The 14,191-nt window shown below is 44.0% G+C and overlaps 2 pseudogenes; both read right to left on the bottom strand.

The window, feature by feature from the left end:
* Positions 1–279: 279 nt before the first annotated feature.
* Positions 280–6,749, bottom strand: LOC148521463 (Y-box-binding protein 3-like; annotated as a pseudogene).
* Positions 6,750–6,757: 8 nt separating this feature from the next.
* Positions 6,758–7,781, bottom strand: LOC148521462 (uncharacterized; annotated as a pseudogene).
* Positions 7,782–14,191: the final 6,410 nt, after the last annotated feature.

The raw sequence follows: 14,191 nt of genomic DNA, 5'->3' as shown, positions 1-14,191 counted from the left end.
GTTCTTTGTACATCAATTATTGTTTGGATTGGTTCTATTACTAAACAGAAGAAGAGTAGACTTCAAAAAGTAGTTAGGGCTGCGGAAACAATTATTGAAATTGACCTCCTCTCTCTTCAAGAATTATATTAGACCAGGGTCAGTAGGCGGGCTAGTAATATTGCAGATCAAACACATCCAGGTTGTCATCTGTTTCAATTGCTTCCCTCATGACTGGTATTGTGGTATGGTTGTTTGGTATTGTAGTTTTTCATGTGAGTTTTATAGGAGAGTGCTAAATTAGAAATGAATTCCTTGTATATGAATGTATGTATACTTGTCCAATAAAGCTGTATCTGAATCTGAATAAGCAGTCTCAGTGACGTGAAAACTAACTATAGCCATGTCATCAATGACTGAAGAAGAAACAAAAAAGCATGAAGAAAGTTCCTTAGAATGCTATTGGGTATTTAATGTACGCAAGTGTTGGTACTCGCCCTGACATCACACAAGCAGCAAGCATAGTAAGCAAATGTACCATTAATCCTGGGAGACCGCACTGGAAAACAGTTAAAAGAATCTTAATATACATAAAAGTTTAATCTTCCTTGAAGTTGGAATTTACCAAAAACCACAAGAAAAAGAAATAAGTAGCGCTGCTGCTACTGTGTAATAAGGTGTGCTTGACTGAACCAAATAATTAGCCTCTCTGAATCATGAAAAAACAACATTTATTTTACACACAATGAAAATATGAAAACATCATAAAATGTAATTCTCATATAAGAATTATATCAACACAATGATACAGTTGATGCAACAACTCTTAAAACTGATGGAATAGTATCTATATATAAATAGATCAAGTTCCTAATGCTGGCCATACACGCTGCAGTTATCGGGACGATCCGCCCGATATCGGCGGATGGCCGCGATAATTGTAACGTGGGGGGGCGACCGAGGGTTAAATATTGCTCGGTCGGGCATGCTGGATTGTCCATCATGCCCGTCCGATGCGATATTTACCCGGTAACTGCCGGCCGCATCGGGCAGTGTATGCCCAGCGCAGCCGACAGACAGACATTTCCTGTGTTCCATGTGTTTCCTGTGCTCACTACTGGGGGCAACTACAGGGGCCTCACTACTGGGGGTAACTACAGGGGCCTCACTACTGGGGGTAACTACAGGGGCCTAATACTGGGGGCAACTACAGGGGCTCTCTACTGGGGGCAACTACCGGGGGCTCACTACTGGAGGTACTGCATAGGGGGACCATTACTGGGGAGCACTACATAGGTGGGCACTGCATAGGGGGACCACTACTGGGGGCATTATATAAAAGGAACTGCATAAGGGGGGCGGGGGCAGCTGGGGCTGGCATAGGTGCTGGGCGGGGCACCAACATTTTAGTTTGGGGGGGGCACCAACATTTATCTTGCCTCCGGGCACCTGGGATGAAGTTACGCCACTGAACATACTGCAAAAGCAACCAAAGAGTTTTTTAAGGCTATAAAGTGGAAAATTATGCAATGGCCAAGTCAATCCCCTGACCTGAATACGATTGAGCATGCATTGCAGTTGACGAAGACAAAACTGAATGGAAAATGCCCCAAGAACAAGCAGGAACTGAAGACATTTGCAGTAGAGGCCTGGCAGAGCATCCCCAGGGATGAAACCCGCGTCTGGTGATGTCTATGCGTTCCAGACTTCAGGCTGTAATTGCCTGCAAAGGATTTACAACAAAGTATTAAAAAGTGAAAGTTAGATTTAGGATTGTTTAGTTTGTCCCTTTACTTTTGGCCCCTTAAAACGTGGGAGGCACATATAGAAACCGTTCCTACACCGTTCACCCGATCTGGATGTAATTACCCTCAAATTAAATCTGAAAGTCTGCAGTTAAAGCACATCTTGTTTGTTTCATTTCAAAACCATTGTGGTGGTGAATAGAGGCCAAAATATGAAAATTCTGTCAATTTCCCAATATTTATGCACCTGACTGTATGTGTAGTAATTTACTTTCAAATCTAAACAAAATCAAATTCAATTATAGAGGTTCAACAGTGGTTCATGGAGCGCCTGGTTTAAACTGAGGATATCGGTTTACTGGTAAGCCTTAGATCCAGTTTGTTGGAATTTACCAAGTCTTGAAATTCTACACTAAAATCATTCTGTAATGCCGATTGGGAAACTGATGAGGACAACCGTAATTCCTATATGGGATATTTATTTCTACTGGCAGGTGCCACAGTAAGTTGGTCAGGGTCAACCCACTGTAGCCATATCTACCCCCGAAGTGGAATATATAACAGCAACTGAATGAGCCAAATAAGCTCTACACCTTAAAGAGACTTTATGTAAATTGTGACTTGTCAACAAGGATGACATCATCAACATGGAGTGTGACAACAGAGGTGCAATTGATCTGTCCTAGAGCACCAAGCTCCATGGATGATACAAGCACATTGAAATCAAACATATCGATGATTTTGTGGATAATGTATCTGCTGCTGTGGTTAATATAGCAAGTGAGAAGAATCCTGCTGATATGCTAACAAAAGGTGTTAAGGCACAGTCATTAGTCTTCTTTCTAGAAAGATGTGGACTGGAATATCCTTGAAATGTTGATATGGTATTATTTGTTTAACCCTCATTTTATTTCAGGCTGCTGCAAGGAACCAATAATTATATGTTTTTGTAACATGGAGAGAGACCATGCAGTGAGGCGGGGAAGGGGGTGTTTGTATATGGAGTGCGCAACTGCACTCCCTCAATAATGCCTATTTATTTGAAGCATTTGAACCTTTACCTAGATGGCCACTATTCTTTAGTCTGTGCATGTGTGGCGCCATCTTGTCTCAGTGTGTTTGAGCACCACAGTAGCATACAGAGGTGTGCTACTTACAGTAGCTCTATTGGAAATGCAGCGTAATCTTGTGATTCTGCCTATATACATGACTGACTGGTCTGCTGCATACTGGCTGGTAACATGGCATGCGTGACTAGTGATGTCACGCCGCCGTGTCTAAACAGGTCACGGCCTGGGTGCACCTGAGCCTTCTTAATGGGTGGTTTGATTTAATTGCACAGGAATGTTGGCCAAGGGTAAGGAGGAAGTGATGGTGAAGAAAGAGAAAATATGTGAGCTTATGTGTGGACTGTATAATGGGGATGTAATTGCTATGAAGGTTATATGGGTGGTCTGGAATTTAAGTAATGTGTGTGGATGAAAAGATGCAGATCTTGTGCAGAGCGGAGACGTTGGGTTAGGAGATATTTTGAGATAAGTGAATAGATAAGTGAATAGATGTATGTTGGTGTGTTTTGGTTAATAGACTTATGTGTATGTAAAAGTATTTTATATTGAATACGGTAGAAAACCGGTAACCAATGGAGGGACTGACCGAGCAGATCAGCCGACAATGAACGTTTGGCGAAGAAAATCAGCCTCGCAGCTGCATTCAGAATGGATTGTAGTGGTGAGACCCTGTTTTTAGGAAGACCAGTAAGGAAACTATTGCAATAATCAAAGTGGGAAATAATGAGTGCATGGATTAGAGATTTTGCAGTGTCTTGAGTAAAATGTGATCATATTTTTGAAATGTTTTTTAGATGTATGTAACACGATTTTGAGACAGATTGAATGAGAGGAACAAAGGACAGTTCAGAGTCAAGGATGACACCTAGGCAGCGAGCTTGCGGGGTGGGTTTGATTGTTGAGTTATCAACGGTGATAAAGAGATCAGTTTGGTAACTACTATTGGCCGGTTGATATATAATTAATTCTGTTTTGGAAATATTAAGTTTGAGGTAGTGAGATGACAACCAAGATGAAATGGCAGAAAGACATTCAGTGACACGAACCAATACAGATGGTGAACAATCTGAGGAGGATAGGTAGATTTGCGTATCATCCACATACAGATGATACTAAAATCCGGAAGAGCTGATAAGTTTGCCAAGAGAGGTGGTATAGATAGAGGGCCTAAGACTGAGCCTTGTAGTACTCCCACAGATTAGGTAGCGAAGAGGAGGTGGATTCAGAGAAATTAACAGTGAAAGAGCAATTAGATAGGTAGGATGAGAACCAGGATAGGGCTGTGTCCTGAAGACCTAGGAATTGTAGTGTTTGTATGAGAAGAGAGTGGTAAGTGTCATAAGAAGTAGAGAGATCTAGAAGAATAATAAGTGAATATTGGCCTTTAGACATAGCAGTGGCCAGATCATTCCCTACCTTAGTCAGTGCTGTCTCTGTGGAGAGTTGGGATTGAAAGCCTGAATGAAGTGGGTCCAATAAGTTGTGTGAGGTAAAAAATGTACAACATCCAGGAGCACATTACAGTACACAAACAAAAGGCATGTGTAACACTCAGGTATGCTGTGGGATGTGGTGGTGTGTTGGGTGACAGGTGTTAGAATCTGCTAGAACTGTAATAAACACATTTTCTTTTGCCTGTTGAGTTGGATCCCCATACCCAATTCAGGTTCTTTCACCTCTTTCAGAGAGGTAAGGAAGATAGGTCCACACAAAGGATTATTCAGAAAGTTGCCTCCACAGTGAACTGGTTTATTTAAGAGGTCTGCAATCCCAGAAGGTAGTAAATGTAATTCTGAACACAAGCAATTTACTAACACATTCACTTCACAATAGTCTGGTTCACCTCTAATTACATGAACAATAGCCTATGTAAATAATAAATATATCAGCACAACAAATGTAAATACAATAACACTCACTGTGCACAAGAAAGGACTGCCAGGGAGTTAACCCTAATGGTGCATACACACGGTCAGATTTTCTGGAAGATATGAACGATAACGATTGTAAAAATCGTTACATCGTTCATATCGTTGACATGTTTGACATGCATCGGCGAACGATGCGCGTGCCCGCATGTCAGTTAACAATATCTGAAACTGACTGTGGGCCTGATTTAGACCCGCTCGCAAGAGGGTCGATGGTGGCCCAGTGTGCACACGCGGCATGCGCACTGAGCATGCGCGAGCCCCGGAGCAAGCGCAAAAAGCATTCGCTCGGGCACTCGCATCCAAAAGGGGCAGCTGTCAATGTTGACAGCTAATAGTGCAGGAAGTCCACTCGGGCTTGCGGCAACGAGACCCTACCGCAAGGGTCTCGTTGCAAGTCCGATGGTCGCGATGGTCTTGACCATCGTGACCATCATCATGGCTGCTCGCATAAGCTGTGGGTGGTAACCCACAGCTATGCGAGCGGCAAAGAGGCCGCAACAAAAAAAAACAACACGCCCTGATTCAGAACGAGCGCTTGCTTTTTGCGAGCGGCTCTGAATCAGGCCCAGTGTTTGCAGTCAGATTTGGATGATTGCATCCATTTAGATACTGTCAGAAATCGTTCACCGTTCATGAGACCGTTGGTAAAATCGTTCAAATCATTCATCGTTGATCTAACAAGTCTGACTGTGTGTATGCACCATTATAGTACCAGTTAACCGCTAACCTCTACCCTCTCTGGGGGTACCACATACTTCCCCGCTAAAAGGTTGCATATCCTAATACAAGAAAGTAACTTTCAAAGTCCCGCATAAACAGTCTCTAATACATTACAATGGGTTCAACACAGGAATAGAATAATGCACAATTACCAACAATGTCTGTCAGCTACATAGTAACAGTGAGAGAAAACAAATTTGAAAATCACATTTTATTAAGCTTTTACTACCAACACAGCATATCAATGTAATACCATTATTACAATCAGGTGTTAGAAAGTTACCCCTGCTGACCACCCTATTGTCTACACTGTATAGATGGAGCACTTTAATCCTTTTTCCTGACTTTCTCGTTGCCTGTTGCAGATGTAAGACAAACTCATCACTGCTTATTGACGCATACTCACAGTCTTGGTGATGCCACGCTGGGAAAAGCCAGAATCATGAGGCTCAGACGTTGACATAGCTGAATTTGATGCATTGGGTTTAGGGGGAACCCCCAAGCCTTTCCTTGCAGCTGTGTGGATCACTTCCTTGGTGTCCTTTTCCTGGTCGGCTGCATTTGATTCGGCCTGATCACAGTCAGTTGTATTAGAACCGATGTCCTCCATTCCCTCACATGCTGGCCCTGGAGGAAGTTGCGGTCTGGTTATATCCTGCTGGTTCGGCTGCACTGTGTCACTTTGTTCCCCCACAGTGTGCTCATCTATTCGTCCCAATGATTCCCTTTCTTCTGTGACCTCAGGATATAATTGTGTGTGTCCATATGGTCTCTCTGAAGAGTATGGTGGGTAGCGACTCATCAGATAAGGCTGTGGTTGATGTACACTTTCTGCCATATTATCTGCTTCCGCGCGCTCCTCTCCACTTACATTGTATTGGCAGTTTTGCTGGTAGTCACGTGGAGGACCTCTGCGATGTGGATAGTGCCAATAATGTTTGTGATTTGCGGCATATCTGCTGCCTTTAACTGGAGCACTACCAGGACAGCGATGTTTGTTGCCTATAGACCTTATTCTCCACTGATGACATCAAATTCCACAATTTCTCCATCTCCTAGGCTACGATGGTATATTCTTGGGTTGTTCTTTTGAATGGCAGTATAATGAACAAAAATATAATTCTTGGTGTCATCACATTTTATGAATCCATATCCACGACTCGCAGATGGAACCATATGACTTTGGCCAAAACTCATCTTGCTATGGCTATTGTAACATCATCTGCACGCGGCATGCTCAAAATTTTTATTTGGTTCTGTAATATTGGGCCCAGATTCACATTTCTGGGTTGCTCTTCTTCCATCAGTGGACCTATACTGTTTGTCCCTCCTGAAGGGTGGTCCTTGGCCTCAGGACTTCTGTGTTTAAAGGCTCTCTCTGCATGCCATAGCTTTCAATGTGACCACACTGGTTACAAATCAAAGTGGTCATACCTTGTGAATCAAAGTGATCGGTCGCTCTCCTCTCTGTTCTCCACCATGGTTCAGTAGAACTAGACATTTGGGGTAACAACATGTTGCGCATCTCTCTCCGCATCTCTGCCATCCCTACTGTCAACTCTTCCATTTGCCTTTTAAGACTCTGCAGAGGTTGGCGTCTGCACATCCTGCAACACGGTGTCTTTCCCCTTCAGCGTTTGATTGGGGTTTCAGTAATTTGCTCCACGTGGGTATCCTGGCTTCTCCGGAAAGTCCATGTTCTGATCTGCACCAGTGCCTGTCATCTTGATTGCAGCCTCTTTAAAATCCAGGAATTAGTGGTTTGGAATTTACATCCTCAGCATTCGCAATTGCGTTTGAGTTCTTTCCCCGTTGGCCCCTTTGACAAGCTGGGTTACTAGTGCTTCATATTTGTTCCTGATTTCTTCTGCATCTACAGTCTGTATAGTGGGTAGGGCTTCTTGCAGGTTTAGGTCATAATCACGAAGAGCTTTTCCGGGTCGCTGTTTGCAAGCATAGAAATTAATCCTAAGTGCAGATAATGTCTACATCTCAAAAGTGGTGGCCAATTTTTTTAGCACTTGATCCACTTTCTGCCTCTCATCCAATGGCCATGACATGACTTCTCGAAGAGCTGACCCTTTGAGTTGGCCTCTTAATATTTCAAATTCTTGTTGTTCGCTCAAGGGAAATAATCAAAACATTGAGTTTATCTTGTTTTTAAATTCATTTAGGGTGATCCCATCTGCACCATGAACATCTCCACTGTAATTTGGGAACCATGGGGCCCCGAAGTAGTTAGGTAGCATAATTGGGTTAATTTGTGCCATTGCCAGGTTTGCTGGTCTTGTTGCACTGTTGGACGGCTCTGTTGGTGTGGGTTGTTCTGTCGACATCCTTCCCTTAAGTTACCAATATCCCTACTTTAGACTCTGAATCCTGTTTGTGGTGACGCCAAATGTAACACTCAGGTATGCTGTGGGATGTGGTGGTGTGTTGGGTGACAGGTGTTAGAATTTGCTAGCACTGTAATAAACACGTTTACTTTTACCTGCTGAGTAGGATCCCCGTACCTGCTTCAGGTTCTTTCACCTCTTAAGGAAGTAAGGAAGATAGGTCCACACAAAGGGTTATTTAGAAAGTTGCCTCTGCAGATAACTGGTTTATTTAAGAGGTCTGCAATCCCAGAAGGTAGTAAATATAATTCACAATGCATAAGCAATTATGAATTTATGATTCAGTTGAAATACTTCTTGCATCTAATAACTGGTAGTGAACCGAATGTCCATAATCTTCGCCGATCAGCACGTTGGAGCTCATATATGGATATACTTGGGTATAATATGTGACTGGTTCTCTCGAAGTGACTTTAGAAATGCTTTAGATACAATATATGGATGTTCTTGCAATCCTGTTTCCTTTCACCAGGTGGTGGTGTGGAAGCAGACCAGTGTATATTAGCTATTATACTGACAGAAGACAGATAGGCTCAAGGTATTTTACAAACCCACAATAGTGTCTGTGAGTGGTGTGAGTGTAGCACAATGTCATAGATTCAAGACTAACCACTCCTCTGGAGATCTGTGGGGTACTGTTGATTAGGATAGTGTCAATAGCTGTAACAGCAGGATGGACTCTCACTGCTTGGGCTGCTGCAGACTTGGGTGCATTGTGTAACAGCACTGCTCCCACCTCCTGTACCTGTTGCTGGAGCAGGGTCCATGGGCCTCATTCAGAGGATGCAAGCGGTCGCTCAGAAGCTGGGCGGCCGCTTGCATCCTGACCGCCCGCCTCTGTTGCGGTCGTTAGCTGTTAACACCCACAGCTCTAACGACCGCTCGGGTGATGGTCACGATGGTCAGAGACCATCGCGACCATCGGGGCTTACGACGAGACCCTAGGGTAGGGTCTCACTTGTCGTAAGCCCCGGAGAGCTTCTGGCTCTGTCAGAGCCGGAAGCTCTCCACTGACATCACTAGTGATGTCAGTGGGGCCTCCCCCATGGGAACGCCTCCGTTTGGGCTGCCACCCCCCGGCCCGCCTTCCAAACGGGGCAAGCTGTCAATCAACATCAACAGCTCGCCCCCTTTGGAAAGAGACCCGCTACGACCAGCGCTGTTGGTCGTAGCGGGTCTCATGCATGCGCACGAAGGAGCCGGCTCCCTCGTGCGCATGCGCACTTGACAAACATCGAGGCGGCCGTGCGGTCGTAGACCGTACGGCCGCCTCTGAATACAGCCCCATGTCTCTCTTTCTCTCTTTATTGGGGGGGAAGGGTTCAGTCCTCCACTCTCTGCTGTGACTGCTGCTGAGACATGCAGCTAAACACTGTCTCTTTGCACTTTGCTACTCTCAGCGTCGTCCTCATTCTGCTGCCATCTCTCTATAGCCTGTGTTTGTGCATTTCCCCCACACACTCTTGACAGCTGCCTCACTTCGTCGGCACACACCACAACGCTCCTGACATGCTCCACACAGCAGCTTCTCCTCTGCCTACTCTCTAGTTTCACTTTCAATACCCTGGGCAGTGCAGTGCTGCTCACAATTAGCTGCTCCTGGGTCCTAGTAAATATAAACCCTAGAGTCAATCCTCAGCAACACTCACTGTGCACGTGAAAGGACTGCCAGAGAGTTAACCCTTGTAGTACCAGTTAACCTTAAGCCGTCATTCTCTGGGGGTGCCACACAGGTTTTTACAACAGTAGCAGTGTGTGCAACCTCATCTGGCAACACTTAAGAACTGTACAATGGTAACAACATACCTACAGTACATACATGGTAAACACAATACAGTACAAGCAATGTTAAACACAGTTTGGATGAGAAGTTGTGTTCAGCAGACTAAGGGGCCTATGTATTAATAATCACGGAACTGCCACGATTATTAAAGTTTCACATCACAGCGGATATTTTTTCACATGTGCAGAGCGTCAGCTTCCGCCGGTGGCTGTGGTAGAGAGATCAAAAGATCTGTCTCCTACTCGGAAGCCTCCATAGGCTTAAAGCCATTTACACCATCTGAAAATGGTGTAAACTTCCCTGGCCAAACTCCGAAAAGCTTCGCTTTTTAGAGTTTGGTACATAGGGCTGCGATCGTAGTCCTCATTTATAATAATGGGGACTGCGATCTGCAGTGCTAATTAGCACTCTGACAGAGATTTATGTGAAATCTTCTGCAGTGTGCTATTAGTACATAGCAACAGTTCATAAAAGTGTGCAGCAACTGCAGTGTATACCTACATTTATTGAAAAAAAGATTGATACATAGGCCCCTAAATCTCAATTTTTAAGGTCCTGACATCCACATTGTGAACAGTTGATTTTATTACATGCAAATATCAAACACAAGCACAATTTCCACACAGCCCAGCTTTCTTTATAAAGTCTATAGAAAACAGAAATAAAGAACCAGGTACATTCTGCAAGCATTATTTGGTTTAACAGCTTAGACTGCAAAACTTGGCTAGTGTTCCTCAAATTAAAAACACCAGGATGTCAAGGCGGTCATGCCAAATTTGCGCTAAGATGAGGATATAAGATTTAATCAGTATTGCAAAAAATAAATATTTGCCATACCTAAGGCTGTTTTTGTCCTGCTTCCTGCTAGAGATTCACATACAAACTCCAGATAAAGACATTATTGTAATATTACAATTTTACTTATAGCAAATTTTCTTTATCTTTTGTACACAAACATCTGAGACTATGGGACATATTCAATAGGCTGCGAGAAAAGCAAAAAACCCGCACCTGCGAGGTTTTTCCTGCGGGTGCGGGTTTTTGCTATTCTATTAGGTGCGTGTTTTGTTTTAAAACACGCGCTGGGAGGTATTTTTTTGCGCACCTCCTGAGCAAGCGTGAATTTTCCTAAAATCGATGATTTCAAGAAAGATCACTGGGACTTGCTCTGACACCCCCGTGGCACATCCCCCTCCCCCCCCCGAGGACTAATTAAGCAATTGGAAGTATCCAATTAGCTTAATTAGACCTTATTTACTTACCTTCGGCAGCGCTGTCTTCTGCATCATCTTCTTCATCCAGGGTCAGTACCCGGCTCTTGTGCAGCAGGGGTGAGTATGTGAGTGTGTGTGGTGTTTGTAAGTGTGTTTCAGTGTGTGTGGTGTGTGTGTACCGGTGTCAGTGTGCCCCCCCCCAGTGTCACTGTGGCCCCCCGTAATGGGCGCTGGGAGAACTACATCTCCCAGCAGCAGTGGTGTAAGTTCATCCCAGACGCCCGGAGGCAAGTCATAATTTGGAGCCCCCCCCCGGCACAGCCGCTGACACTGTAATGTAGCAATTTGCATGCAGACAGGCTATAGATAGACAAAGGCAGCAGCTGATGGTCTGACATGGAGCTCTCCACTAGTGTATGGTGGCTTCTCAGGTGCCCTGGAAGGGGTGACATGTATTGGGCGGCCATGATGGTAAACTCTGGGTACATAGTTACAGCCCAATGTGGGGAGAATATGTTGTGGACAATGGAGGAGGTGCCCCTTCAGAGCTGGAGTCCGGTGGCAGGCGCCTCCATTGTCTCCCATAGTTCTGCCCCTGCCCAGCAGCCCTTGCTCCTCCCACCAGCCCCTGGGACTCCCAGCAGCTCCATCTCCAGTAAGGAGAGAGAGGGGAGGCCGCCGGGAGCCGCGGACAGTACTGGAGACCCCCGGTAAGGTAAGTGGTGGTTTTTTTTTCACCAAAATATACACGCCACAGGGTTTTCACAACTGAAAGCCCCGCGATCAGTATTTTGGAAATTGAATACCGTGGGTATTGGGAGCGTGCGTACCCGCGGTATTTCTAAATTGGGTGCGAGGGGCGCAAGATTTTTGACTCGCTAAACCTCGCACCCAATTGGATATGCCCCTATGTAACAAAATATAGGGGGCTTTTAATGTCTATTTTGGGTTAACCTAAAGCCATTGATTTATGTCAGTAGTTGCCAAACTTGATCCTCAGGGCACCCTAACAGCCCAGGTATTTAGTATATCCATGCTTAAACACAGGTGGCTTAATTATTTTGTCACTCAGTTTTATTATACCATTGTGCACAAGCATGGATGTTCTTAGAACCTGGACTGTTAGGGTGACTTGAGGATCAGTTTGGGAAACCTTGATTTATTCTATTTGCTACTGCTAAAATTACAAATAAATACATTACATTTTAGAAGTATTAGCATAAAATAATAGTGGACCACCCCCCTCATCCAGTTGACAGAATGATAGTAGACCATTTTAGTTGCAGGGAAGTGAAACATAGTTTTTGAAGATCAAGCAAATCTTTTAATGGTCTATACATTACATTTGACATGATAAAATGAAGGAGTTCATATGATCATTCACATATGGTAAAGGGAGGTTATGAATCAAGGAGCAGGCAGATATTAAACATTTAAATCAGTTTTATATATTAATTGACCCTTTATGGATAAATAGGAATTACAACATATATACATTTATAGAAATAAATTATAGCTTGCACTAGGCAAGGGCATAAAAAGAAATTGCAGGACTTCATAGTGCAATTTTCATTAGGCGCCTTGTAACCTCGGAAGACACTATTTCTGCTAACTTCTATAATTAAACCAGTCCTGCAAGACCTGGCACAATCCAAAGTAATGCTTGTACTGTACACTGCAGTGAACTACAACAATCTCTCACATGTGCATCAACTATATATACACTTTTATTTGCAAGTAGTGTTTTTTTAGTAGCAACTGCTGAATCTGACAGGCTAGTTTACAGTGAAGCCTAGGCCACTGTTTCAAGAGGGTTGCTTAAAGAAGTGCAATGCCAATGGGTTAATGTTTCAATTTGGGTCCCACCACAATTAGCTTTTGGGGTCTTCTAATTATAACATGGGCAAATCAATCTATTGATAAGTACCATTTTTTTAAGGACTCTGCGAGAGAGAGGACGCTGGTGTGAGAGAGCTCCCTTCCTACCTGCCGGCTATTAGTGTGGCCTGGAGACGTGACACCTGGATGGGTTGAGAGCACTGGCTCTGGCACTGTGTCAGTGGGTGTGGATGCGGGGGCTTGGCTGGTGGTCTGTCTGTTGCAGGAGAGTGGTTGCCCCGCCGACGCAACCTACGAGACCTGGAAGTCGGAAGAGCAGAGTGTACCACTTGGGGTGTGTGACAGATGAGACCGGACGAGTGCCGCTAGTGCTGCCTGACTGGAGAACGGGGCGCTTGGTCTCCTGGGAGAAGGAGAGTACCCGACAGGCAGGCATACTGAGGTGCTGCTGACACTCCATTGGGGTGACACTCCTGTGAAGGGGACAGACTGCTGGGACGTCTGCTGGGAGACACCAGGAGGAGAGAAGCCCAGAGGCTAACCTGAGCCCAGTATTGGACGGTGGGTCCAGACAGAGAGAGAGACCAGTGGAGGGGAGGAAATCCAGCAAACCCCCCAAGGAAAAGAGTTGAGAAGTGAGCTCTCTCCTTATATAATAGACATTGAAAATAAGCAATTATTAAACCCATGCTGAGGTTATATTTGCTAAAGATTACCACACCTTATTAAAAATGACTATCTGAAACTATATCCGTGGATGTCATGACATCACCTATTTAAGCTATTCCTGTTTTCTTATCTATCTTATGGATACTTAAGTAAAATAAAGAAAATAATAAACTAACCAGGCTTGGATATCTAAGGGGTGTTTTCATTATGGATCATTAACTTTTATGCTCTGGACATGGCCCCCAAAAGACAAAAGGACACTGTAAATCCTTCAGTGAACTTTTTTAAAAACACAAGTGTAACACCCCAAGCAGACAGAAAGAACGTGCGTCTATATCACCACATACTAGCAAATTAGAGAAAACAAGTTCTCCTCAGGGGGTACATACTAACCATCCCTGTATAATAGAAGGTGATGGTATGAATGAGCCTATAACCCTTCGCAAAATGCTTCAACTACTGGGAGATTTGAAAAGAGATATAACTGCTGAGGTCTTTTCAACAATATGAGACTTAACGAAAGAAATCTCTAGCTTAGGGGAAAGAACTGATCATTTGGAGATTACAATTAGAGAATTAATTGATTTAAATAATGATCTCACTGTAAATTATAAAACCACCCAATATGAATTATCATCGTTGCGAGATAAGATAGCAGATCTGGAGGACAGAGCGCGCAGGAATAACGTAAAAATTTGGGGAATTCCAGAGTCAGTACAGAATACAGAACTTAATGATTTTGTGATGGATTTATTTCAAAAGTTGCTCCCAGAGCTACCTAAGTCACAATTATTGATTGATAGAATCCATCGAGTGCCTAAACCTAGGACAGCCCCTAATGGATC

This window comes from Taudactylus pleione, unplaced genomic scaffold (assembly GCF_031769625.1).
Source record: "Taudactylus pleione unplaced genomic scaffold, aTauple2 ptg000162l, whole genome shotgun sequence".
In the NCBI taxonomy this organism is placed as follows: domain Eukaryota; kingdom Metazoa; phylum Chordata; class Amphibia; order Anura; family Myobatrachidae; genus Taudactylus; species Taudactylus pleione.
The sequence above is the reverse complement of the archived record's forward strand: the minus strand, read 5'-3'. Positions and strand labels throughout refer to the sequence as shown.